This window comes from Pleurodeles waltl, chromosome 8 (genome assembly GCF_031143425.1).
Source record: "Pleurodeles waltl isolate 20211129_DDA chromosome 8, aPleWal1.hap1.20221129, whole genome shotgun sequence".
Taxonomy (NCBI): Eukaryota; Metazoa; Chordata; class Amphibia; order Caudata; family Salamandridae; genus Pleurodeles; species Pleurodeles waltl.
The window spans coordinates 1,076,772,782-1,076,796,950 of NC_090447.1; the positions used below are offsets into that span (position 1 = coordinate 1,076,772,782).

At 45.1% G+C, this 24,169-nt stretch overlaps 1 protein-coding gene across 4 annotated transcripts in view; it reads left to right on the forward strand.

Moving 5' to 3' along the window:
• Positions 1 to 24,169, forward strand: part of DIAPH3 (diaphanous related formin 3) — a 1,960,340-nt gene that overhangs the window by 875,439 nt on the left and 1,060,732 nt on the right. The gene's annotated exons all lie outside the window — the stretch shown is intronic.

Consider the following 24,169-nt stretch of genomic DNA (forward strand, 5'->3'; position numbering starts at 1 on the left):
ATGTGTGCTAAGCACTCATAAATACCAATAACTACAAGAGGCACTCATGCATACATAATATCCAGTATTATAGAATCACTGATTAAGATTTGTTATGAGATCGAATAAAACAGTGCTCATAAGTAAGTACTCATTATGTACATATGTTGTATATTACTACAAAAAGAAAATGAGATAATATAAATCATATATATCAATGTCCTTCAATTAAGTAACAATGTCCGAATCCAATGTAATCAAATATTCAAAATTGATGCTCCAAACTTGTGATATGATCCAAAGTCAAAATCCCAAATCCTTCAATCCAAATTGAGTCATGTTCTTCAAAGGTATCTCGTAGTCAGTGTTGATTTAGCTTTCGGATTCACAGCCAACACGTGTTTCGTCCGGGAATTTCCCCATGACTTCATCAGGGCTGTAATTGTATATATATCTATTATTATAGTCTCAATTCGCATTTACTAAAGATGGAAGCCACCACCAAAGTGATACAAACGGTGGTATAGGTATCTGTTAATATAGTCTTGATTCGCATTAGAAAAATGGAAACCATCACCATTGTGATATAAACGGTGGGATAACGAGTCATGCAGAGTCTTAAAGCATCTTTGTCCCCATATGTGAAAATGTCAACGTTGTGTCGTCATGCATGTTTGTTACTATATCGTATGCTACTGTAACAGGAGTGAAATCGTAAAGGTAGTACTGACATATAGAGATAAATCCGTATGTGTATATTAGGGGGGTAAGACTTAATAAGTCACTTAACTTGCGTAACCTCGCTTCCTAGTAGTGCCCCTGGTTTTTAATATTGCATACATGCAAACCCAGATTCTTACCTATAGTGAATAGGTCCAAACTTAGTATTGTATATTTCTTATTGTCGTATCCAAAATTATCCTAAGTGAATATCTATTATAGAAAAATACAGAGACTAGATAAACATCCAGACAGTAAACACACCAAAATTTGCCAATAAAATTCAACTTTCAGAGACCACACCTCTATATATATTATACAAATAACTATTCCCATAGGTATGTATGAAGTATGACTCAACAACCAAACCATCTCTACTCTAATATCACTTATGAACACCACTAAGAATATAATACTCAAGTTATCTCGCTTAAGTATGGACACAAATAAGAATTGAAATTTACTGAGAAAAGGCCGTATTCAGTCAAACCTATATCAATAGTATAAATCCCATATATATAAAACTTGTAGTTATATCTCCACTTCGAAACAAATATAAAGATATTTTCTGGCCCTTGATCCATCACCAAAATACCATAGCCGTCAGCAAATTCACCTAATGGTTGGTTAATATTCACACGCATAACATATAGGTTTCATCCTCATCATCATCATCAGCCCCCAGACGAGACCGCAGAGCTCAACCATTGGCAAATCTACTATTATTATGCTGCAGTGGTAGACCAGATTTTGGAGCAATTTTTAATTAATGTGACAAGAAAAGCTAATTTATGTGGTACATTGTCTGGCAGTATTGTGAGTCATTATAGTTGCAAATATCATTTTTGAAATGTATTAATTATGTGGTAAGTGCTTAGGTTCATCATCTTTGCAGGAAATGCAGTAACCACTATATCACATAATTCCACTGGATCTAATCATTGTCCCTTATTTTATCAACAGTTTATTCAGACAAAACCTAAGCATTCTTTTTTCCAGTCAATGCCCAGCCTTAGCTGCTCCTTGAAGATAACAGCTACAACAACCTCTCCCTCATTTTTTTAAGTCAGATTGTTTTTATAAAGCAAGTTTGTTTTCTCAAATTGTACATTTGTATCTTCATAATTGTTGAATTTTGTTTGCTTATGCAGGGTCATCCCCAATCTTTTTGCCTCCTGCCTCCTATTTTTTCTGACCTGTTTCTGTTGGCTTTTGGACTCTGAGCACTTTACCACTGCTAACCAGTGCTAAAGTGCATATGCTCTCTGTGTAAATTGTATGGTTGATTGGTTTATCCATGATTGGCATATTTGATTTACTAGTAGGTCCCTAGTATAGTGCACTAGAGGTGCCAGGGCCTGTAAATCAAATGCTACTAGTGGGCCTGCAGCACTGGTTGTGCCACCCACGAGTAGCTCTGTAATCATGTCTCAGACTTGCCACTGCAGTGTCTGTGTGTGCAGTTTTAACTGTACATTCAACTTGGCAAGTGTACCCACTTGCCAGGCCTAAACCTTCCCTTTTCTTACATGTAAGGCACCCCTAAGGTAGGCCCTAGGTAGCCCCAGGGGCAGGGTGCAGTGTATGGTTAAGGTAGGACATATAGTAATGTGTTTTATATGTCCTGACAGTGAAATGTTGCTAAATTCGTTTTTCACTGTTGCAAGGCCTCTCCCTCTCATAGGTTAACATGGGGGCTACCTTTAAATCTGATTAAAGTGTAGATTCCCTTTGGGAGCGGATGGACTTGTGGAGTTTGGGGTCTCTGAGCTCACAATTTAAAAATACATATTTTAGTAAAGTTGATTTTAAGATTGTGTGTTTGAAAATGCCACTTTTAGAAATTGAGCATTTTATTGCTTATACTATTTCTGTGACTGTGCCTGTTTGTGGATTCCCTGTCTGGGTCAGTTCGACAGTTGGGCTGGTTGCACCTCTCACTAGTCAGTGACACAAAGGGAGCTGGGGTGTAGTCTGCATTTCCTGATGAGCCATCTGTGCTAGGAGGGAGGGTAGGACTTAAACCTGAAAGGGCTGTGCGTGCCCTCACACAATGCAGTCTCCAGCCCCCTAGTGAGTGTCTGGGGCCTGGCCAAGGCAGGATTTCACATTCAAAAGAGACTTTAGTTTGAAGTAGGCCTACTTCAAAGGAGAAATTGGGTATAAGAAGGGCACCCAAAACCACAGACTTTAGAAACACTTCTGGAAACGAGGAACCTCTGCCTGGAGAAGAGCTGAGGAAGAAGAGCTGCCCTGCCTGTGACTGTGCTTTGTGGAGCTATCCTGCAGTTTCTGCTTCTGCCAGAGTAAGAGGGCAAAGACTGGACTTTTTGTGCCTTCCATCTTGAGAAGAAGTCTCACTCAGGGACAGCAAAGGCTTCTCTCTGCCAGCACCTGACGTCTCTGGAGAGACTCCTACTCTGCCCTGTGGTGCCCATCCAGTTCCTGGGACCCTGAAAGGAGAAGCTGGCAGCCTAAAGACAAGGAAATCCACGCACAGAGCGCCGTGCGGGGAAAAGATCAACGCAACTCCGATATGCAGCTGAAGAAACGACGCGCCACCGGCTCCGAAGCTGAGAATCGATGATCGCAGGAAACGCAACTGAAGAATTGATGCACAGAGCAGGAGAAACGACGCGCAGCATCGCTGATGGAGGCTGGGAGACCACAACCAGCGCTGTTGGGTTTTCGGATCATCGTGCGGCTGGATTTCCGACTCAAGTACTGCTGGGCGTGAAAAAACAACGCAAGACCTACCCAGACCAGAGAGTGCCGACCGGATCGACGCGTCGCTCTCCTGCGGAGAGAAGAAACAGCGCACCCCGGCGAAAGAAGAAACAACGCATGGTCCCGCTCGTGAGTGGAATCAACGCATCACAAGCCCTTTTTGACTCGCAGTCACCCGTGCGGGGTTATTTTTGACGCACCCAAGGTACTTTTTCACGCTGACAGCGTTAGTGTGTGTAGACTCATTATGATTTTTAATTGATAACTTGACTTGTGTATTGTGGATTTTTGTCGTTTTGGTCTTGTTTCGTTTAGATAAATATTTCCTATTTTTCTAAACTGGTGTTGTGTCATTTTGTAGTGTTTTTATTAAGTTACTGTGTGTGTTGGTACAAATACTTTACGACTAGCACTCTGAAGTTAAGCCTACTGCTCTGCCAAACTTCCAAGGGGGTAAGCAGGGGTTAGCTGAGGGTGATTCTCTTTTACCCTGACTAGAATGAGGGTCCTTGCTTGAATAGGGGGTAACCTGACTGTCAACCAAAGACCCCATTTCTAACAATAATTAAGTGTTTTTCCTCTTATGTCAACTGTCAACAACCAAACACCATAGTCAAATATATCTGATAGAGACATCTAGCTGCTGATTCCTTTCCTTTTGAATTTCCCAGGTGTCAGACTGGATCTAGAAGTTTTTTCATGAGCAGTACCCCTGTGCACCAGCAGGTAGCTTTGTTCGGTTGTGCGCGTTGTAATTGCCAGAAGTGACATGACACTATTAGCGCTAATCTGGAGACGAGCTACCCTTCTGTCATTTTTTTGACAGGATTTTGTTTTACATTTTGTCAATCTTTTTCAAGTGTGTCAAGGATGTCTTTGAGGAAGACAGGTTTTAAACTGTTTGGCGCCTTTCACCATGCCATGTCGGTTACAAAACCCCATCTGATATGTTTGTGACCATTACTCCAAGTCATGTTCGGACTGCCGGGCCACAGCACTGAAGGCATTGAGGGAGTGGTCCCTAAAGCTGCTTGTGGCCCAGCAGGAGACGCTGTGTGACTAGGACCTAGGAGGTCTCAGTCCAGATTGAGGGAAAGGTCGTGGGACTGCTCCAGGAGCCCCAAATCCTCTTCGTCCTACTTTGAGTCCTCAGGACATTCAGGGAAGAGGCTCAAGAAGCATAACAAGTCGAAGCGTGCTTTGACTTCTCCTTGGCCGACGCAACCACATCAGAATATCGACTTTCAAAGCACGGTTCTACGGAGCAGTTTTCCAAGTTCGACTCCACGCCACCCTGTGTTTCTGGGAGCCAGAGTGCTGTGTATTCGAGTGGGCCGACCTCTCTGGAGCACGTTAAGTTTAAAAGGAAGCCCATCAGGTTCTGGATGATGACTCCAGCCTCAGGTCTGATGGGCCCTCATGGATCCAGTCACGGATCCGGACGATTCCTGTTGTGCCAACGTGACCTTCCCTGACGCCGATGCTGTTGGCAACCACCGGCGGCGCCAGCCCCATTCTAATCTCTGATGACTCTGAGTCGGAACAGCGTTAATCTAGGCCAATTCTGGCGCTGACAGGGCCCAATGGTCCTAAGTTGTTGCCTGAGCCTTAAACTGAACAGCTATGCATGGGGGAAGAATGGGGGGGGGGGTCACTGTACCCTTTAGAATATCAGATATACACTCAAGGTTCAATGGGCTGCTCTGAGGAACTGGGAGATGCCAGTGGACTGGGCACATCTCCAGATAGTGGTTTGCTTTCTCCCCCTACCGTGGCTACGGAGGAGGGAGTGTCTTATGCAATGGTGGTGAAGACGGCAAAGAGGTCCTCGACCTCGAACTAACCTCTGTGTCTGTCAAGATTAACATCTTGATGGACGTGCTTCAACCAGGACCTTCCCCTTCAGAGCCCTTGCTGTCTTTCAAGAAAACACTTACTGATGTCCTGCTGGGAACCTGGTCCAAGCCCAGCACAGGGGCTCCTGTGAACACAGCCACCATCGTCCTGCACCAGGAGACAGTTTCCTCACCGAACACCCTGGCCCTGAGAGCTTGGTAGTCCATGCCTCAACCTCCCACAGCGCGATTTCTGCCGCTCCCCCGGACAAGGAATCAAACAGGCCCTGGAGGAGGTCAGAGCCATCCTCTCCCAAGCAGTCAGGGATGGGAGAGATGCAACCAAGTTCACTATTAGGTATATCTTGGATACCACCAACTCACTGGGCAGAGTGGTTTTATCAACAGTGGCGCTTCAAAGTCACACCTAGTTGAGAACATCTGACTTTATGAGGGATGTCCAGGCAAACTTTATGGACATGCCCTTCAATGGTACCTGTCTCTTCAGAGAGAAGACAGACCCGCCGCTGGAGCGCTTTAAGGACTCGCGGGCTATGGCCAAGTCCTTGGGACTCTGTGGCTTCATGTCCCAAGTCTGCCTTTCACCCCTTTCGTGGATACCTAAGAACCCCCACCAACCGTATGCCAGCCACAGTCCTGCGCAAGCTCCCCAAGCTATGCACGGGCATGGTTTATACAGACCCCAGGGCTCAGGTAGTCAGAGGTCTGCTTAAACCACCAACCCTCTAGCAGCTTCAACCCACAAGCCCTCCTAATCTGACCCTAAGAGATCATGGGTTTCTAGTTGGTGGGAGAATCCAACATCATCTCAACCACTGGCAGTCCATACCATCGGACAGGGGGATCTTGCATATCATTTGGAGGGGCTATTCCTTCCCCTTTGAAACCTCCCCTCCCCCATTCCACCAACTCACGATCGTCTGATGGAGGATCATCTATTGTTGCTCCGTGAGGACGTCACAGCTCTTGACCGAGGGAGCCATAGAGAGGGTTCCGATATCAGAAGTAGGCAGTGGTTGCTATAGCCGCTACTTTCTGATACCAAAAAAGAACAGGGGTCTTCAGCTCATCCTAGACTCCAAACCCTTAATCTCTTCCTCATAAAGGAGAAATTCATGATGTTCACTTTTGCTCATGTCTTGTCTGCCCTAGATCGAGAAGATGGTAGCGCTGGGCTTGCAGGACTATTATTTGCACATTCCCAACCTGCTTGCCCACAATCTTTACCTGCTGTTCAAGGTAGGCCACAAGCACTTTAAGTTCACCATGCTCCCCTTTGGCCTTACCAGTGCCCCATATGTGTTCACCAAGGTGATGTCAGTGGTCCTAGATCATCTGCAGAGATTAGAGGTGTCACTTTTCCTCTATCTCGATGACTGTCTGTTGAAGACGGGCTCATCCAAGGCTGTTATCTCCCTCCTCCAGAAGACGGCGGACCACCTGCATTCACTGTGGTTCTCTATAAACGTGCCATAGTCACCCCTACATCCTTCTCAGGTGCTTACTTAAATCAGAGCAGTTCTGGACGCAATGCAGTTTCGGGCTTACCCTCCTGAGCAGCAAGTCCAGGATATTCCGGCTATAATACTGATGTTTCAACCTCTGTCCTGGATTTTGGTGAGAATGACCCTAAGGTTACTGGGTCTCATGGCCTCTTGCATCCTGCTAGTGACACATGCTGGATGGCATATGCGGGCTCTGTAGTGATCTCTGAGGAAACTGCAGAACACTTGTAGTGGTGGCTAACAAACTGAGATGGGGTCAGAGGCAGACTCCTCTCCCTTCCCCAACCAGATTGCTCAAGGGTGACAGATGTGTCACTCCTGGGATGGGGCTGACATCCGGGAGAAGTGGAGATCAGAGGACTCTGGTTTCCGGAAGAATTCAGAATCCACATCAACTTGCTGGAGCTCTGGGCGATTCATCTATCATTGAAAGCATCTCTTCACTGTCAAGGGTTCTTCACCCGAACCTGTCAACTCTCCACCTTTTTGCGTGGAGATTAAGCAGCGACAGTTGACAGTGTTGGACCTTCCTCCCGAATTCGGTCATGTTATTCTGGCAGCCAGGCTTCCTCCACCAAGACGGTATATGCCTGCTGATGGCAAAAGTTTGTATTATACTGTACAGAAAAATCTACCAACCCTCTTTCTGCCTCTTTCTGATATTCTTCTCTTAATTCTTACCGTGCCCAGCAAAGCTCTGTTATTGGTACTCTGAAGCGCTATCTCTCTGCTCTGTCTGCCTTCCTGCGGCTGACTGACATCCCTCTTTATTTAAGTCCCCTATTGTAAATAGGTTTCTCAAATGGCTTATACATGTGTTTCCCCTTTGCCCTTTATCATGCCTCAGTGGGGCCTTAAATTGGTACTCACCTACCTCATGTGTGCTCCCTTCGATCCTCTGCACAATTGTCCCCACCAGCTGTTTACCATCAAGACAGCTTCTCTAGTGTCAATAGCATCTGTCCAGATGGTGAGTGAGCTGAGCTGCAGGCTTTGTCTTCCAAGGTTTGCACTATGGCCTCTTTCTTACCAAAAATGGTGATCCATTCCATCTGGTACAATCAGTCACCCTGCACTGAGACCCTCCCCAACCCATACATTCATATTCTTTCTCTCTCTCTCTCTCTCTCTCTCTCTCTCTCTCTCTCTCTCTCTCTCTCTCTCTCTCTCTCTCTCTCTCCTCTCTCTCTTATATATATATATATATATATATATATATATATATATATATATATATATATATATTCCTATTCCTCCACATCCCTCTAAAGAAGAGTTCCTGCACCATCCGGACCCGAAAAGAGTGTTGTTGTCTTATCTTGACCGTACAAAAGAGTTCTGGTTGGACGACCAACTCATTGTGGGGTATGTTGGAGCAGAGAAAGGTCAGGCAGTACAGAAGCAAACCATTTTGCGCTGGGCTGTTCTCTGTATTAAGATCTGATACACCTTGGCTAAGAAGCAGCCTCCCGAGGGCTTAAAGGCCCATTATACCAGGGGAAAAGATGCAACCACGGCGTTAGCATGTGGAGTTCCATTCCTGGACACCACGGCAGCAACCAGGGCATCCCTGCACACATTTGCCAAATACTACTGCTTCGACAGTCAGGTCTCCAGTGACAGGCATTTCTCCCGTTCTGCCCTGCAGGACTTCCTAGTTTAATGAATTTGTCTGCAGCCCACCTCCAGGGATGGTATTGCTTAGGTATCTATTCAAAGGTAAGGAATCTAAGGCTAGATGTCTCTGTTAGATGGACAAGTTATTTCCCTTCTGTTACAAATTATCTGGTAGAGACAATATCTTCCTGCAGGTTCCTTACTGACCAACCATTCCTCCCCGCTCTGCTGACAGATTTCTGGGGTTAGGGATGATCCCTTTCGTGGCCCTAGTTTGAACACACCATTGTCATTGTACTTAACAGCTCTGCGCCCCTGGCTTGGAAAGTTGTGAAAAGTAACTTGTCCGCGCACTGAGGTGGTGCCTATATAGGTTACTGCGATGTCACTTCTGGAGAGTACGACGACGCACAGAACCGAACAAAGCCACCTACCGACGTGCAGGGCTACTGCTCACGAAAAATGTTCTGGACCTAGTCTGACGCCTGGGAAATTCAAAGGTAAGGCATCTGCTGCTATATTTTCACGCTACCAGATAATTTGTTATCGAAGGTAAGTAATTTGTTCTTTACTTACTATTTTCAAAAAGTTTTCTTTTTTGACAAAACATCTTTTTCAAACTAATAACCCAAAATAAAAATCTAATATAAAAAAAACACATAATGGATAAAATGTTTAATATGGTCCTATATTGCTGTCTTATGGACATTTTCAAACCACTGTGGCTTCAACCTTATGGTTAATGATGTCACGATAACACTTTAATAGAAATATCGGACCTTATTACACTGTTTTCTTTTATGTATCCTTTTTTCTTTGTGTAGTGTAGTGCTGTTCACTGCATCATACCATTCTTCAGACCCGACATCATTCCGTTTAAGGCTGTGCGGCTTTGGTGCCAAATTGTGTTACTTCGAACACGGACTAAAGTGGATGCCAAAGTGAAATCTGGGATGGAATTTGGTCGAGGTTGTGCATTGAGGCGGGACACTTAGCAAGGTTGTACAAGGTGGATGCCTGAGGGCTTAGAAAACGTACACAGAGAAGATATGGTATTTTAAAGCATCCCTTGTAGGAGCAGGCCTTGCAGTTTTTTGTTAATTAGCTGCATTAGAAATAATAAAATTGCCTTTATATTTAGCAATATAGCTGTGAATATATCTCTTCTGTTTGAAACTTGATAGGTTTGTCTGGGAGTGAGCTACTTTAATTGCACAGTGTGTTCTTACATTTTACTTTTGACAATGTGAAAAAGTGGGAAAATCGAAAGAAAGCGCATACTTCATAGATAGGCACGGCTGAATATGTTTGAAGAATCACACCTCGTCGTGAGAAACATCCTCGGTGACAAGGGGTTGGCTCTTCGCAACGCAGAGGTGTTTACAGAATTAGCTGAAACACCTCTTAGTGTCGGTAGGCAATTAGGCCTGTCGCGGCACTGGAAAACAGAGCAGTCTTTATTTAATTCTTACGGCTGTGACGTGGCGCCGCCGCGAGACGATACCTTTTAAGTTCTGTTGCTGCTATCTCAACGAGGAGTGCAAGTCCCGGGCAGTTAGTTGTAAGTTGTAATATTTCTCGGAAAAAATATGGTTTTATGCACTTAACGTCTCTATTGATGATAAACTGAATTTAAAACGAGCAAACCCAGCGAAAGAAACGAGCACTACCAAAGCAATCGGTCTGGGGTGAGATCGTTACATTCTTCAGTTGTTTTATTGCAAGCGTATGCCACAAAGAGAAAAATAAGACTTGATAACCATAGCTATGCAATCAAAATTATAAATTGAAAAAAATACTGGTGCAGCTAATGTCCTTGTGATTTTTAAACGATATGCCTTTCAGTTGTTATTCATAATAAGTAATTGCAAAGCCAATAGCTGCAGAGCCCTTACCAACATAAAAAAAGCCTAAAAGCAAAAATACAGTTGAGCTCAGTGACTGCCATATGATGTGTGCTGTAGGGTGTGGAAGAACCATGCTAATGGTACAACAGACAAATACATGAGGATAGACTGAAAGCTAACTTCACTTCACGTTACATATCACAGCCAACTTCTCCTTTGGAAAGTATACAGACCGCCAGGACCCTGCATCAAAGTTTGCCAGCAACATCGCAGGCTTCGTCGCACACCCTTGTCAATGTCAGCACCTTCATCCTCCTCGGTGATCTTAATTTCACTTCGAAGACTGCACCATGCAAACGTCTGCAGCCCTTTTGGAAACCTTAGAAACCTTGGCCTTACTCTGCACACTGTTCAACCCACCCACATTTCTGGACACCTATTGTACCTGATTTTCTTTACAATTGGCAACGTCACAATGACAAGCCAGCACTCATCTTCAACCTCCCACACAGAACTCATATCACACCATGTCTCAGGGGGCTTCTTTGGCTCCCGTTACACAAATGCACTCATTTCACACTCCTCAGACACATTCAAGGCACTACACAACTTAGACCACCTCTCTGAAGATTTGCATCGCCTTCCACCAACCACCCAGACACCTCCTATGAGGATGAGAGTGTATTATATTATATGATATGGTTGTGTGACCTTACAGTGTAAGACACTTGCAAACACTGTCTTGGGCCCATTCAGGTTTGTTTTCAAAACCTTTCAACCCTGAGTAGCTGGTGGCTTAGATCAGCAAGGCTTAAATGAACTAGTGTAAAACCTTTAGCAGCCCCAAACAGTGAAACAAGAAACTCACACAACATGAAAGAAATCCAGTACATTTTATAAAAAACAAATTATATTTTTATGAATTTTTAGAGGCCAAGATAAGCAAAATCTACCTGAGAGTTTCAGAGAGATAGATTTTTAAAGAAAACGTAAATCTCAGTTCAGCCATCAACAAGCATTGCTTAAGTTTGGAAACTTTTGAAAAGTTTGAAAGAGTTAAGTATGGTTACTCTGGCCAGAGTGGGGTGACCAAATCTAGCAGGGAGAAGATCAGGAGGGGCTATTAAGAGGTATGTGGATAGTTACCTAACCACCCACGCGTTCTCCAGTCCAGTTCTGAATTTTACTGCACTACCACCATAGACTTCAATGGCGTGCTCCTGCTGCCTGGTGTAGGAGATGAACTCTCAAGGAAACTCTAGCAGCAGAGCGGTTGACTAAGGGAATGTCCTTACGGTTACTCCTCGGTCCACGGGTCAGGTGGGGTGACTTTGTTCACAGAGATCAGGGACCCTCAAAGTCCTCTTTGATCCAGTAGAAGGCCAGCGGCTGCTGGGCTACCGGTCTCCATTCACAGTGGCCACTGCATTATCCTTCGGTTAGTGGCTGGTGTCCCTCTTGGGGGACCAATCTGGACCCACACAACACTCCTGGACCCTGCAGGATCATGTTAAACGTTTGGCCATCTAGGATCGTTTTCCTGGGGGCCCAGTGGCAATTCTTCAGATGGGGATACTGACTTGCTGAGCAGGGCTACTTCTGCTTTGATGGTCCTGCTGCTTATTCCAGGGGGAGTCACTTCTTTGGTCTGGGACTTGGGAGCGACTTTTCCTCAAGCCAGAAGCCACAAAGCACAGTCCTTTCTTGGCTAGCCAAAGGTGTGGCAGGTGCAGTCCAGCAGTCAGTGCAGCCTTTTTGCTTAAGTCCAGAGGTCAGCAGGGCAGTAATTCTCCAGTGCTTTCTCCAGATCCTTTGTGAACTGAGGTTCAGGGTTCCAGTGGTACTATATTTATGCCCATAAAGTGCCCTGGGGGATGATGCGGTCACTAGCCAAGGGGCTAGCAGGATCCCTCCTACCCAGTGATGACTTGCACCTACGTGTGACATCTAGGAACACCATTGTGCCCACTCTCAAAGTGTTTGTATGCTTCCTCAGATGTTAGGAACTTGGTAGCCCACCTTAGAGTTGTGGCTACCTGTGGGCTTCATTCCCACAGGACAGCCGGTTTGGGAACTGGTATCACTTCTCTGTTCCCGCCGCCTTGTCTACCTGAACAAAGGGGCAACCCTTCAGGATTGTGATTACTATTTTCCCACCAAGGGCAGTTTGCCGTTAAAGCTTGCCTTTGAGCCAGCACCCTGACAGGGGAGGTAACACCTATCCCTGCACCAGGCTGCTATGGTTTCTGAGCCTGGGAGTCATTCATGCTACTCCCAGAAGTGCAGAAAGTTGTCTGGTGGCCAATGATTGTATGAGGCCACTGGACAAACTGACAATGGAGCACTAACTTTTTTTAAAAGTTGTTTTTCCTTAAAAATGACATTAAATTTGGCTTGAGCATCAAGTCGGGTTTATTGCCACAATTAATTTGATTCCTTGGAGGACCCATTTTAGTTGTCCATTCAGAAGTTAACCGGGCTGAGTGGTCAACTGTTAACTGTTTGTTAGCCAATGGGGCTACTAAGTCTTTCACAGCAAAAAGGCAATTGGTAAATTTTGTTGTTAAGACATATATAAATAATGCATGTCACACCTAATAATATGCAGCTCCCTGCCTTAGGGCTCAGTAGGCCTCCCTTAGGGAAGACTATAAATATTGAAGTGCAGGCTTGCCATTGTTCTGAATGGCAAAGTCGAACTAGCAGTTTTAAAACTGCCCTTCCAGCCAGGCTGGGAGCAATTTTGTGCTTTGTCCCACACACCATGGCGCAAACAGTGCTGCAGCCTTGGTTGGACATTCTGCCTTGCGTGCCCTATACTAGCGACTTACAAGTCAGTCTCTGTCAATTGTGGGGGATAGCCAATTCGAAATACACTTTGTAACGGGACAGAATACTGGCACTGGGGTCTGGTTAACAGGCATTTCCTTTCACCTCTGCTCCACAGGACTCCTACTTGCACACACCCCAACACATACGCAGAACAAGGTCAGGAGGACAAGTGTTCTTCTACATCACTCTTACAGAATGGAACGGCCTCCCACTCCACAACAAACCCATCTCCTCTCTCCTTAAATTCTGCATGAAGCTGAAGACCTGAATTTTCAGTTAACTAACCTACCATAGCAGGAGTAGGTACACAGAACTGTTCAGCACCAGGGTAGTCTTATAGATAACAGTGTGCTTTACACATATACTCAGCATAACAATGGGGTAACCAACATCAAAAGCCTGGCTGGTATTGTAATCTGTGAAGTGCTATGTAACAAAATGCCTGTCTATGCACTTTCACATTGTGTACTACGAATTCACCCTTATAAACCGATTTGCTTTAACATTCACATTTCACAATAAATAAGTCTGACTTAGTGCTTGTGTCGTAGCTTTTCATAATGAAGAGATCAAACCTCTGGCACCTGGCATTACTTTTCTCAATGAACTAACCTGACGTTTAGACTTCATTGGCCGGTCACCATATTGCTCTCTGCCCTTCAGTAGAGCACATATGCTTTTTCACAAGTAAACCATCAGACATACAGGCATACAATTACAAATATGTACAACATTACAGCAGCCAAAATAATATACAACCCTTCTTATGAATGGTTAACCTGAATTGTCTTTCTTATTGCTTTTTGTTGGAAATGGCCCTTTCTCCAGTCATCCATAGACTTTTTGGCTTCTTTCTCCTCTTTTTCTGACCTTGTTTTGTTGGCCTATGGGCTCTGAGCCCTTTACCACTGCTAACAAGTGCTAAAGTGCATGCATTCCCTGCTCAAAACATGGTGACATTGGTGTATCCACAATTGGCACATTTGATTTACTTGTAAGTCGCCACTGAAGTGCACCACATGTGCCCACGGCCTGTAAATTAAATGCTACTATTGGGCCTGCAGCACTGATTGTGTCACCCTCTTCAGTAGCCTTATAAACATGCTTCAGGCCTGCTACTGCAGAGCCTGTGTGTGGAGTTTTAAACCACTATTTCAACCTGGCAAGTGTACCTATTTGCCAGGCCCAAATGTTTCTTTTTATTACAAATGTCAGCCCTAAGGTAGGTCCTGGTTAGAACCAAGGGCAGGGTGAAGTGTATTTGAAAAGTTGGACATGCACTTTTAAGATTAACATGTTCTGGTAGTGAAAACTGCTAAATTTGTTTTTCACATTGCAAGGCCTCTCTCTCTCCCATAGATTAATATTAGGGTTACCTTCAAGCATCCCTTAAGTGTAACTTTGAATTGGGAAAAGATTGAACTATGGAGTTTGGTGTCTCTGGACTCAAAATTTTAAATCACAACTTACAATGAAGTCATATTTTAGATTGTAAGCCTGAAAATGCCACTTGTAAAAAGTGGAAAGAACAGTTGATGGACGGAATGCAGAACAAATGAAACATTCACCCCCAGTCACAGATCTGGGTTTAATCCATCAGTGTTTTTGCTCACCATGCCATTCCAGTTTGGACCCAGCCATATGCAAATCAGTCTTCACCCTGTTCCCCGTGGAAATGGTCCAGCCAGAACTGCCAGACCAGGTCCTCCCTGGACCTGAAACAAGCATCCTGGGACCGGTTTCAGGGTATCACCCCTCTTTAGCCAGGCTAGCTTGAATCTGATGGCATAGTAAGCACAGGACCCATGTCTGGGCATACCCTTCCCACTTGGGGTGACAAATGCAAAATGAACAGTTGATGGACGGAATGCAGAACAAATCAAACATTCACCCCGAGTCACAGATCTGGGTTTAATCCATCAGTTTTTTTTGCTCACCATGCCATTCCAATTTGGACCCAGCCATATGCAAATCAGTCTTGACCCTGTTCCTCGTGGGAACAGTCCAGCCCGAACTGCCAGGCCAGGTCCTCCCTGGACCAGAAACAAGCATCCTGGGACCATCCATCATATGTGTTTGTTTGCCTTTGTCGCCATAAGTGCGCCGGGTATGCCCAGACGTGGGTCTCGGGCTCACTGTGCCACTGGATTCAAGCTAGCCTGGCTGATGAAGGGTGATACCCTTAAACCGGTCCCATGGGGAACAGGGTCAAGACTGATTTGCATATGGCTGGGTCCAAACTGGGGTGGCATGGTGAGCAAAAGAATTATGGATTATACCCAGATATGTGACTGGGGGTGAATGTTTGATTGGTTCCACATTCCGTCCTTCATTTGTGTTTGTTTACTTGTAAAACATTGGCATTTTCGTACTCTAACCATTATGTGCCTCTGCCTTTCTCTGAATACACGTCTGGAGTGGATGCATTCACTCTAGACAGGGAGCTAGGCTGTGACATTTGCATGCTGATGGCCCATTGTAGGAGGCTGGCCTGGCTTATAGTGGGTAACAATGGTACTTACACCTTGTGCCAGGTCCAGTTATTCCTTATTTGTAGATTAGTAGTGTTCTCACAGTTTAGGCTGATAGAGGTAGCTATAGCAGAGCAGCTTAGGCTGAACTAGGAGACATGCAAAGCTCCTACTATACCACTTATATCATATAGGTACTATATCATAAGAAAGACAATACTCAGAGTTACTAAAAATAAAGGTACTTTATTATAGTGACAATGTGCCAAAAATATCTCAGAGGATATACTCCCTTAGGAGGTAAGTAAAATACACAAAGGATACACACAAACCAAAATCAGGTAAGTAACACAGTCAGAAAGTAGGGCAAACACTGTAGAATACGATAGGATGCAATAGGTCTAGGGGCAACACAAACCATATACTAAGAAAGTGGAATGCAAACCACAAGTGGACCCCTAGGCTAGTGTAGTTCGTAGAGGGTCGCTGGGAGTGTAATAAAACACTAAGGGTGTCCAAGATACCCCACCCCAGGACCCTGGAAAGTAGGAGTAAAGTACTACTATTTCCCCAAAAACACACTAAAGTCGTGATAAGGGATTTTGCAAAGACCACAACAGACTGCAAAGCACTGAAGACGGATTTCTGGACCTGGGGACCTGCAAAGGAAGGGGACCAAGACCAAGAGTTGCGAAAGTGTCCGGGGTGGGCAGGAGCCCACTAAACCCCGGATGAAGGTGCAAAATGGCTGCCTCCGGATGGAAGAAGCTGAAGATTCTGCAACAACGCAAGATGCTAGGAATTTATCCTTTGTGCAGAAGATGTCCCACGGAGTGTTAGAGGACGCAGAGTTGTTTCCTTGGCAAAATACAGCAAACAAGCCTTGCTAGCTGCAAGAGTCGACGTTCAAGAAAAAGGGTGCTGCCTTGGCCCAGGAAGGACCAGGATGTTGCCACTTGTGTGAGGAGACAGAGGGGGCCCTCAGCAACAAAGAGAGCCCACGCACAAGCAGGAAGCACCCTCAGAAGTCCTTGAACACAGGTTCAAGAAGTCTGAACACAGTGGTCGGCTCAACACTACAAAAGAGGGTCCCACGATACTGGAGACTCAACTCGGGGAGCTGAGCATCGCAAGACAGAGTGCTGGGGACCTAGCCTTGGCTGTGCATGCAGGATTTCGTGGAAATGTGCACAGAAGCCCTTGTAGCTGCAGTTCACACGGTGCACAGGATTACTGTCTGGAGAGGGGAGGCAAGGACTTATCTCCTCCAAATTTGGACAGTTGGACCACTGGACAGTCCGGGTCACTTGGATCCACCACCTGTGTTCTAGGGGCCACGCTCATCAGGATGAGAGGGGTCCCAGACGACAAATGATGCTGAAGTTTGGTGCCTGCTGAAGCAGGGGGAAAATTCCGTCGACCCACTGGAGATTTCTTTGTGGCTTCCAGTGCAGGATGACGGCAGGCAGCCCCCAAAGCATGCACCACCAGGAAACAGTTGAGAAAGCCGGCAGGATTAGGCGCTACAATGTCGCTGGTCACCTTCTTGATACTTTGTTGCAGTTTTGAAGGCGTCCTGGAGCAGTAAGCGGTCGATCCTTGGCAGAAGTCAAAGAGAGAGGTGCAGAGGAATTCTGGTGAGTTCTTGCAAGTCGTTATCTGTGGAAACGCCCACTGGAGAGACCCTAATATAACCCTCAGAGGAGGATTGGCCACCTAGTCAGGTAAGCACCTACCAGGAGGGGTCTCTGACGTCACCTGCTGGCACTGGCCACTCAGAGGCCTCCAGAGTGCCATAACACCTCTGGAAACAAGATGGCAGAGGTCTGGGACACACTGGAGGAGCTCTGGGCACCACCCCTGGGATGGTGATGGACAGGGGATTGGTCACTCCCCTTTCCTTTGTCCAGTTTCGCACCAGAGCAGGGACTGGGGGTTCCCTAAACCGGTGTAGACTGGCGTATGCAAAGAGGGCACCATCTGTGCCCTTCAAAGCATTTCCAGAGGCTGGGAGAGGCTCCCCTCTCCAGCCTTTAACACCTATTTTCAAGGAGAGAGGGTGTAACACCCTCTCTCAGAGGACATTCTTTGTTCTTCCTTCCTGGGACTGTGCTGCCCAGACCCCAGGAGGGCTGAACCCTGCCTGTGAGGTGGCAGCAGCGGTAGCTGCAGAGAAAACCCCAGAGAGCTGGTTTGGCAGTACCCGGGGTCCATAGTGGAGCCCCGGGGATGCATCGAATTGGCTCCCCAATACCAGGTTTGGCATGGGGGGACAATTCTATGTTCATAGACATCTTACATGGCCATATTCAGAGATACCATTGTGAAGCTACATATAGATAATGACCTATATGTAGTGCACGTGTGTAATGGTGTCCCTGCACTCACAAAGTCTGGGGAAATGGCCCTGAACAATGTGGGGGCACCTTTGCTAGTGCAAGGGTGCCCTCACACTTAGTAACTTTGCACCTAACCTTCAGCAAGTGAAGGTTAGACATATATTTGACTGATAAGTGCAGTGAAAATGGTTGTGAAATAACGTGTGCGTTATTTCACTCAGGGTGCACTGGCAGTCCTGTGTAAAGGTTTGTCGGAGCTCCCTATTGGTAGCAAAAGAAATGCTGCAGCCCGTAGAGATCTCCTGGAACCTCAATACCCTGGATACCTAGGTACCATATACTAGGGAATTATAAGGGTGTTCCAGTGTGCCAATTGAAATTGGTAAAAGTGGTCACTAGCCTATAGTGACAAATTTAAAGGCAGAGAGAGCATAAGCACTGAGGTTCTAATTAGCAGAGCCTCAGTGACACAATTAGTCACTACAAAGGTATACACATTCAGGCCACAGACTATGAGCACTGGGGTCCTGGCTAGCAGGATCCCAGTGAGACAGGAAAAAACAAACTTACATACATGTAACAATGGGGGTAACATGCCAGGCAAGATGGTACTTTCCTACACCCATCACCAGGCTGATGGGTCCTCCTGGGCTATATGGGTAAGAGGAGATGACATACCTTAAAGTGGTTGTGCCTCTCCTCACACAAAGCGCTGCATACTCCCCTGTTGAGTGTCTGGATCCAGGGAAGGAAGGGCAGTGACCTTAAGATCTTCAAAGGCCTCTGCAAAGTCTTCCCCCACTTCAAAGGCACATATGGGTATATGTTCTGGACCAAAAACCCCACCAAATCAGATCTCTACTGGAACCAAGGGCACTCTGCCAGGAAGGACTGCTGTGCTGCCAGGAGGCAACTTCCACTCTTCAACTGTATTGCTGCGTTGGCCTACTGCTTGCTGTGTGCTGTCCTGTAGGAGGGCCTGCCATTTTGCTGCTCTACGTGCATTGATGTGTTGGCCTGATGCTTCTTGCCTGCAGTGTAAAGGACTGGACTTGCTTTCTCCACTCTTGAACTTCAGTGGCTTATTGGCTTACCCCCGTTCTCCTGCATTCTCAGGGACATCAAAGACTATGTGCAACTCTCCTGTTTGCTGCTGGACACTGCCATATGACACTCCTACCCTTGCCTGGGTGCCCCTCTCCAGCCCTTGTCCTCATGAGTGGGTTTTAGCAGTCTTTTCCCTCACAACATCAACACATAGGGGACTTTGCACAGATCTGAACTGCCACATCTCCCCGCAGTAGCGATCTACTCTGCTCAGCGTGGCTCAACGGTGGAGCATTTCCATTCCCTAAAATGGGGTTAGACGACAGAGAACCCCCTTTGTGTGGGTCTACAGTGACGCAGTGGGTTCTCGACGTTGACAAAGGCTCCATTGAAGGTACTGTTTCAGCAGGACCTGTCTGGATCCTGTAGTCAGCCTAGGCCCCATCTCGGCCGGCAGGGATTTTGGATTTTCACCAGTCCCTTGTGATCTCAAGTAACCTTTTGACCACTAGTGACTTCCAAGCACTGTTTTCACATTTAATCTTTAAAAATTAATATCTTGATTTCTACTTAATGGATTTTTGTTGTTTTGTTGTTGCGTTGCTCAGATTAATGTTCTCTATTTTTCTAAACCAATGTGGAGTCTTTTTGTGGTGTTTCACTATCTTACTGTCATTTAAGTGTTGCACAAATACTTTACACATTGCCTCTTAAATTACGCCTGACTGCCCTGTGCCAAAGTACCAGAGGGTGTGCACAGGTGAATTTAGGGAGAGTAACTGACTTAACCTGACTAGGATTGTGGTCCCTACTTGGACAGGGTACATACCTTTGCCAACTAGAGAGACAATGACACAATTTCCAACACGTTTGTGGTAATTTTACTAAACCACTCAGACCTGTAGCTTCATCATTGGCTTATCACCATAAGCCATTCAGTCCTGCAGTCTTGGACCTAAGAATTTCAGAAGGGCAGCAAGTGCAGTATAAGCACTGTTTCAGGGGAAACCCACAACTTCTGCCTAATCAAATGCTGCAGTCAAGGAACTCAACATGTGAGTGGAGCCAAAGCCTTTGCCTGAGTAGTGCTCCTTAAACCTTTTTTCTGTTGATCACATAGTCTGATGACGTTTGCACTGACAAGGCAGGCCTAAAAAAGGATTGCTTTGAGTAAACAGAGTGTGGCAGAGATAATGAAATGGGTGATGACAGAGTGTACTTTTCATTTGTAAAATTTTCATTTGTACATATCATTTGTAGAAGAGTGACTGAGGCAGTTAACAGAAAGAAAGTGAGGTTAAAATACTTGTGTGGAATTGTTCAATGCCATTCATAGTGTTCAGTCCAGTTTCTGATGAAAAGACATTCCTCCTGGTGACCCAGGGGATAGCCGTAGTCCTGAGTTGGTGTCAGACCTGGCATCCTTAGGGTGGTCTTACCCCAGAGTTTTTGCCTTTACCTCCTGTTTTGTTTCTGTATATTTTTGTTGGCCTTAGGACTCTGAGCACTAACCAGTGCTAGAGTGCATGTGCGTCTCCCCTAAAAACATGATGACATTGGTGTATCCACAATTGACTTATTTCATTTACCTGCAGACCCTTGAAGAGTGGTATATCACATGCCCAGGGCCTGTAAATTAAATGCTGCTAGTGGTCCTGCAGCACTGATTGTGCCACCCACTGAAGTAGCCCTGTAAACATGTCTCAGGCCTACCACTGCAGAGCCTGTGTGTTCTGTTCCACTGCCACCCCGACTTGGCATTTAAACCCTCTTTCCAAGCCCTACGCTCCCCTGCCTACATATAAGCCTCCCCTCAAGCAGGCGCTAGGGAGTCCATAGGGCAGGGTGCCATGTAAGTAGAAAAGCTGGACATATACTTGCCAGTTTCCATGTCCTGGTAATGAAAAACCCCTCAAGTGTTTTTTTTTTTTTTATCACTGTGAGGCCTGCCATCACCAGGATCTGCTGAGACCCACTCTCTTGATCAGCGAAAACACCCTATTGCAGCTGGTTTTCCTGCACGAGGGATCGTCACTGTCAGTAGGGAATCCTTCACCAGTGCTGTTCCCCCTACCCCCACCCCTCCCCCTCCCACCACCCCAACTCAACCTGGTGACGAGGCTGCTGCAGTGACCTTGACGAGATCACCCTGGCCTGTAGGATCCGAGAAGACCACTACATCTGGTGTCAACTTCCAGGGGACTCCAGGACCAACGACCCAGCCCTGCAGCTAGGACCGAAGCGAGAACACCACCACACCTGGAGCCCTTACTAGTTTCCTGCCTCCCAGCCTCCTCACCCACACCAGCATTTCTAACCTCAGCATGGAGGAGGGGGCCGATCCTCATCCAAAACACCATTCCCCGCCGCTTAAGTGAGGAGAGCGTGACCAGGGAATTACTGTTTTACCTGGAGGCGAAGCACCGCCACAATTCTTATTTCCTGATCACGTCAGTGAGCAAATGACCCTGTTTCTGACAACAATGCCAAATTGTGTTGGGAGCCTCATCAATTGAATTATTACCGTTTCTGATCTTATTTAAACCTATAAAATAATCTATTTTTCTAACACTGTGTGGAGTCCTTTTTCTTTCGTGGTGATTACATTGGGTCACTGTGTGTGGGGATTGCAAAAACATTTTACACATTGCCTTCTAAGTTAAGCCTGACGGCTCTGTGCCAAGCTACCAGAGGGTGAGCACAGGTTAATGTGGTGTGTGTATTTGACTTGACCTGACTAAGGTTGGTGAATTGTGCCAGCTGAGTTGCATACTCTGCCCAACCAGAATCCCCATTCCTAACTGTTAGGAACACTTTGACATTAAATCATAATGCCACAAACCGTTATAGAAGTTGCCTATAAGGAGTACACTTTGAGGATTTTTCTCATCAAACATTACACCTTCCTCGTGATATCTTATATTTTTGTTTTTAGTTATAATTAACTGCATGTCTGTCTTTATTTTGCACTCGGGTTATTTGTAACTGATTTCAAAGCTATAAAACAGGTTTGTCTGCGAGATTTTAAAATACCTCTTGGGTAGATTTCTATGAAGGGAAGGGAAATGGAGCTTGATTTGTCAGTCCACTACTGAAGACACACGTAGTGGCAAAAATTTCAATGAAGATAGTGCCTTGCTGTTAAAGCAACAATAGGTCTGAATAAGCCAGTTACTGTGATTGGAATTAAGCAAACCGGGTTATAATCATCAATACACTAAAGAGAGAATGCTGGCTGGCTGGTTTTAAGTCTCCTGCGCAAAGCACTTTTTAAAAAATGGTCAGACATTTTATTACATGCCCCTATTGATTTTTCTTTGTTGTGTTTTAAATGCAAATTTAAGTAATCATCCTTTATCCCAGGGTTTACATTGCTATTGATAGTGGAATGATGAATTGATATCAGTTATTTGTAATTAAGTTAACCCTTTTGTGTAATGCTTGCACATCATAAAAGTGCATGAACATTTATAATTATGCTCGGGTGAATAACGATGTAAATGCATTGTAGCTGAAAGATCGGTAAATCCTTTCCTTGGATGTATTGTCTAGCCATTGCACAGTATTGGTGAGCTTGCCATGACATTGAAAGACCCCTTAATGTATAGATTCTCACTACTTGTGGGTAACGAGCAACGTTTGCCTACCAAATGCAATTAAGAACAACGTTTACACCTTTGATTGATGCAGTTAAAATATTTTTTCCTCTTACATTTCAAACATTTTAGCATCATTTTTTATTTTTTTTTATTTTATTTTAACTAATGCTGGAAATCACCTTCTTTGTGTTTCATGGTTCTTGCTATTCTTCAAATGCGACTATTCCTTTCATATAGTGGGTGCCAAAATATTGCTTATGGCGTGCCTCTTGAAATACCGAAAACCAAGAGTGGGTGCGTCCAGTGCTTAATTTGTAAATAAAAAGGTGCCGGTGCCCAAAGCCCTCATGTTAAACACGCGGCTGCTGCAATTAAATGTGTGAGCGCGGAATACTAAGGCAGGGGAATCCTGAAGCCATCTCGGGCCTCTTCAATCCATATAAAGCCCCTTCAGCTCACTCCTGCAGCTTTCAAATTTTTCCCTTTGTGACGCTTTTTCGTTTTTCCTTTCCTATATGTGTCTTTTGCTCGCAGCAAATGCTTGAGGCAGAAGAATAAGCACCGGCCCTCAAAAATAAGTGTTGGTGCTCCACACCGGAAACAACAAGCACAAACTAAACACTGGGCGCGCCTCTGATTTATGTTGCCATTGGCCCTTCCCTCCTCTCCGGCATCCACTTTATCTCTTTTCACTCACTCTAGACCTACAGGTTCTTGAGGCCCCATATGCATGTGAGTGAACATACATTTCCAGAAAATATTCCCTGAAATTAGTGTCACGCTAACACGAGTACAGTTTCTAGTCTGCCAACTTCAGTGTTTTAGTAATGTTAACTGTCTCAACTATTACTGAGTACAAGATCTTGCTTTGTTTGAAGAAGGGATTTTAAGATCCAGATAGTTACTTATCTTTAGTAGAAATATTTGGTGCTCCGGCATCGATTTGCAACTGCAGTTTGCTATTTCTGATTACTGGCATACATGTAAAAGGGTAAGCAATCGTGGGGAATATACCCTGGGATCATGATCACCTTTTAATATGTATCAGGCTGTGGTGGAGGTTATTTACAAAGACTCTTACTAAGCACCTAATTTAATTGGAGAATTGGTGATTAGAGCTTGTTGAGTATTACTGACTATTGTAGTAACATCTACTACTAAATTAGATTTAATAAAATATACATCTATTTGCAGCAGTTCTAAAAAACGTATTTGATGGTGCTGCACATTGTCCTTCAAAGCAGCTTTTATTTCTGTTGGCGCAGTCCAAGCCCAAAAAACCCTGGATATTCAAAACAGTTCACACCTTTCTATAACCACCTAAGTAATTGAAGTGTCCAGTAACAACATAGGGTTTTTACCTATTTTAAATCAGTCCCCATATGAGACAGTGTAGTTCGATAGCTGTGTCACACCTGGACTATTGAAACATAAGCTAGACAGGCCACCCTGAAAAATATGTACTGACCAGTTGCAAGCAGCGCAGAATCAGGTAGACAGATTAACATGCATTATTTATCATAAGTGAAAACCTGACTACAAAACATATTTAAGAACCACTGGCCTCTCAAAATAATTGCAGCGTTCAAAGCCCTTTTGCAGGCATTGATGCAATAAGTTGAGAAATATT